Source organism: Balaenoptera musculus, chromosome 12 (genome assembly GCF_009873245.2).
Source record: "Balaenoptera musculus isolate JJ_BM4_2016_0621 chromosome 12, mBalMus1.pri.v3, whole genome shotgun sequence".
Classification (NCBI taxonomy): Eukaryota; Metazoa; Chordata; class Mammalia; order Artiodactyla; family Balaenopteridae; genus Balaenoptera; species Balaenoptera musculus.
This window is the reverse complement of record NC_045796.1, coordinates 40,855,539-40,860,122: the sequence shown is the minus strand read 5'-3', so window position 1 is coordinate 40,860,122 and position 4,584 is coordinate 40,855,539.

Genomic DNA, 4,584 nt, shown 5'->3' with positions numbered 1-4,584 from the left:
TTAATTAATTTATTTTTTATACAGAAGGTTCTTATTAGTTATCTATTTTATACATATGTGTATATATATCAATCCCAATCTCCCAATTCATCCCACCACCACCCCCCCACCACGTTCCCCTATTGGTGTCCATACATTTGTTCTCTACATCTGTGTCTCTATTTTTGCCTTGCAAACTGGTTCATCTGTACCATTTTTCTAGATTCCACATATATAAGTTAATATACGATATTTGGTTTTCTCTTTCTGACTTACTTCACTCTGTATGACAGTGTCTAGGTCCATCCACATCCCTACAAATGGCCCAGTTTCATTCCTTTTTTATGGCTGAGTAATATTCCATTGTATATATGTACCACATCTTTATCCATTCATCTGTCGATGGGCATTTAGGTTGCTTCCATGACCTAGCTATTGTAAATAGTGCTGCAATGAACATTGGGGTGCATGTGTCTTTTTGAATTATGGTTTTCTCTGGGTATATGCCCAGTAGTAGGATTGCTGGGTCACATGGTAATTCTATTTTTAGTTTTTTAAGGAACCTCCATGCTATTCTCCATAGTGGCTGTATCAATTTACATTCCCACCAACAGTGCAACAGGGTTCCCTTTTCTCCACACCCTCTCCGGCATTTGCTGTTTGTAGATTTTCTGATGATGCCCATTCTAACCAGTGTGAGGTGATACCTCATTGTAGTTTTGATTTGCATTTATCTAATAATTAGTGATATTGAGCATTTTTTTCATGTGTTTGTTAGCCATCTGTAGGTCTTCTTTGGAGAAATGTCTATTTAGATCTTCTGCCCTTTTTTTTTTTTTACTTGTACATGAAATATTTTTATTGTTGCTAGTTTTACAAAGTTCTGCCCATTTTTAAAATTGGGTAGTTTGATTTTTTAATATTGAGCTGCATGAGCTGTTTATGTATTTTGGAGATTAATCCTTTGTCCGTTGATTTGTTTGCAAATATTTTCTCCCATTCTGATGGTTGTCTTTTCGTCTTGTTTGTAGTTTCCTTTGCTGTGCAAAAGCTTTTAAGTTTCATTAGGTCCCATTTGTTTATTTTTGTTTTTATTTCCATTACTCTAGGAGGTGGATCAAAAAAGATCTTGCTGCGATTTATGTCTAAGAGCGTTCTTCCTATGTTTTCCTCTAAGAGTTTTATAGTGTCCGGCCTTACATTTAGGTCTTTAACACATTTTGAGTTTATTTTTGTGTATGGTGTTAGGAAGTGTTCTAATTTCATTCTTTTACATGTAGTTGTCCAGTTTTCCCAGCACCACTTATTGAAGAGACTGTCTTTTCTCCACTGTATATCCTTGCCTCCTTTGTCATAGATTAGTTGACCATAGGTGCGTGGGTTTATCTCAGGGCTTTCTATCCTGTTCCATTGATCTATATTTCTGTTTTTGTGCCAGTACCATATTGTCTTGATTACTGTAGCTTTGTAGTATACTCTGAAGTCAGCGAGCCTGTTTCCTCCAGCTCTGTTTTTTTCCCTCAAGACTGCTTTGGCTATTCAGGGTCTTTTGTGTCTCCATACAAATTTTAAGATCTTTTCTTCTAGTTCTGTAAAAAATGCCATTGGTAATTTGATAGGGATTGCATTGAATCTGTAGATTACTTTGGATAGTACAGTCATTTTCACAATATTGAGTCTTCCAATCCAAGAACATGGTATATCTCTCCATCTGTTGTGTCATCTTTGATTTCTTTCATCAGTGTCTTATAGTTTTCTGAGTACAGGTCTTTTACCTCCTTAGGTGGGTTTATTCTGAGGTACTTTATTCTTTTTTGTTGCAATGGTAAATAGGATTGTTTCCTTAATTTCTCTTTCTGATCTTTCATTGTTAGTGTATAGGAATGCAAGAGATTTCTGTTCATTAATTTTGTATCCTGCAACTTTACCAAATTCATTGCTTAGCTCTAGTAGTTTTCTGGTGGCATCTTTAGTATTCTCTATGTATAGTATCAGGTCTTCAGCAGACACTGACAGTTTTACTTCTTCTTTTCCAATTTGTGTTCCTTTTATTTCTTTTTCTTCTTTGACTGCCATGGCTAGGACTTCCAAAACTATGTTGAATAATAGTGGTGAACATCCTTGTCTTGTTCCTGATCTTAGAGGAAATGCTTTCAGTTTTTCAACATTGAGAATGATGTTTGCTCTGGGTTTGTTGTATATGGCCTTTATTATGTTGAGGTAGGTTCCCTTTATTCCCACTTTGTGGAGAGTTTTAATCAAACATTGGTGTTGAATATTGTCAAAAGCTTTTTCTGCATCTATTGAGATGATCATATGGTTTTTATTCTTCAGTTTGTTAATATGGTGTATCACATTGATTGATTTGCATATACTGAAGAATTCTTGCATCCGTGGGGTAAATCCCACTTGGTCATGGTGTGTGATGCTTTTAGTGTGTTGCTGGATTCTGTTTGCTAGTATTTTGCTGAGGAAATTTGCATCTATATTCATCAGTGATATTGGTCTGTAATTTTCTTTATTTGGTATCAGGGTGATGGTGGCCTCATAGAATGAGTTTGGGAGTGTTCCTCCCTCTGTTATATTTTGGAAGAGTTTGAGAAGGATGGGTGTTAGCTCTTCTCTAAATGTTTGATAGAATTCGCCTGTGAAGCCCTCTGGTCCTGGACTTTTGTTTGTTGGGAGATATTTAATTACAGTTTCAATTTCATTACTTGTGATTGGTCTGTTCATATTTTCTATTTCTTCCTGGCTCAGTCTTGGAAGGTTTTACCTTTCTAAGAATTTGTCTATTTCTTCCAGGTTGTCCATTTTATTGGCATAGAGTTGCTTGTAGTAGTCTCTGATGATACTTTGTATGTCTGTGGTGTCTGTTGTAACTTCTGCATTTTCATTTCTAATTTTATTAACATGAGTCCTCTCCATCTTTTTCTTGATGAATCTGGCTCAAGGTGTATCAATTTTGTTTATCTTCTCAAAGAACAAGCTTTTAGTTTTATTGATCTTTGCTATTGTTTTCTTTCTTTCTATTTCATTTATTTCTGCTCTGGTCTTTATGTTTTCTTTCCTTCTACTAACTTTGGGTTTTGTTTGTTCTTCTTTCTCTAGTTCCTTTAGGTGTAAGGTTAGATTGTTTATTTGAGATTTTTCTTGTTTCTTGAGGTAGGATTGTATTGCTATAAACTTCCCTCTTAGAACTGCTTTTGCTGCATCCCATAGGTTTTGGATTGTCGTGGTTTTGTTGTCATTTGTCTTTAGGTATTTTTTGATTTCCTCTTTGACTTCTTCAGTGATCTCTTGGTTATTTAGTAACGTGTTGTTTAGCCTCAATGTGTTTGTGTTTTTTACATTTTTTCCCTGGTAATTGATTTCTGATCTCATAGCGTTGTGGTTGGAAAGGATGCTTAATAAGATTTCAATTTTCTTAAATTTATCAAGGCTTGATTTGTGACCCAGGATGTGATCTCCCCTGGAGAATGTTCAGTGTGCACTTCAGAAGAAAGTGTAATCTGCCAGTTTTGGAGGGAAAGTCCTATAAATATCAATTAAATCTATCTGGTCTATTGTGTCATTTAAAGCTTCTGTTTCCTTATTTATTTTCATTTTGGATGATCTGTCCATTGGTGTAAGTGAGGTGTTAAAGTCCCCCACTATTATTGTGTTACTGTCAATTATCTCTTTTATAGCTGTTAGCATTTGCCTTATGTATTGAGGTGCTCCTATTTTGGGTGTATATATATTTACAATTGTTATATCTTCTTCTTGGATTGATCCCTTGATCATTATGTAGTGTCCTTCCTTGTCTCTTGTAACATTCTTTATTTTAAAGTCTATTTTATCTGATATGAGTATTGCTACTTCAGTTTTCTTTTGATTTCCATTTGCATGGAATATCTTTTTCCATCCCCTCAATTTCCATCTGCATATGTCCCTAGGTCTGAAGTGGGTGTCTTGTAGACAGCATATATATGGGTCTTGTTTTTGTATCCATTCAGCGAGCCTGTGTCTTTTGGTTGGGCCATTTAATCCATTCATGTTTAAGGTAATTATTGATATGTATGTTCCTATGACCATTTTTTAGTTGTTATGGGTTTGTTTTTGTAGGTCTTTTTCTTCTCTTGTGTTTCCCACTTAGAGAAGTTCCTTTAGCATTTGTTGTAGAGCTGGTTTGGTGGTGCTGAATTCGCTTAGCCTTTGCTTGTCTGTAAACCTTCTGATTTCCCCGTTGAATCTCAACGAGATCCTTTCCGGGTAGAGTAATCTTGGTTATAGTTTCTTCCCTTTCATCACTTTAAATATATTGCGCCACTCCCTTCTGGCTTGTAGCGTTTCTGCTCAGAAATTAGCTGTTAACCTTATGGGAGTTCCCTTGTATGTTATTTGTCGTTTTTCCCTTGTTGCTTTCATTTATTTTTCTTTGTCTTTAATTTTTGTCAATTTGATTACTATGTGTATAGGTGTGTTTCTGCTTGGGTTTATCCTGTATGGGACCCGCTGTGCTTCCTGGACTTGTATGGCTATTTCCTTTCCCATGTTAGGGAAGTTTTCGACTATAATCTCTTCAAATATTTTCTCGGGTGCTTTCTCTCTCTCTTCTCCTTCTGG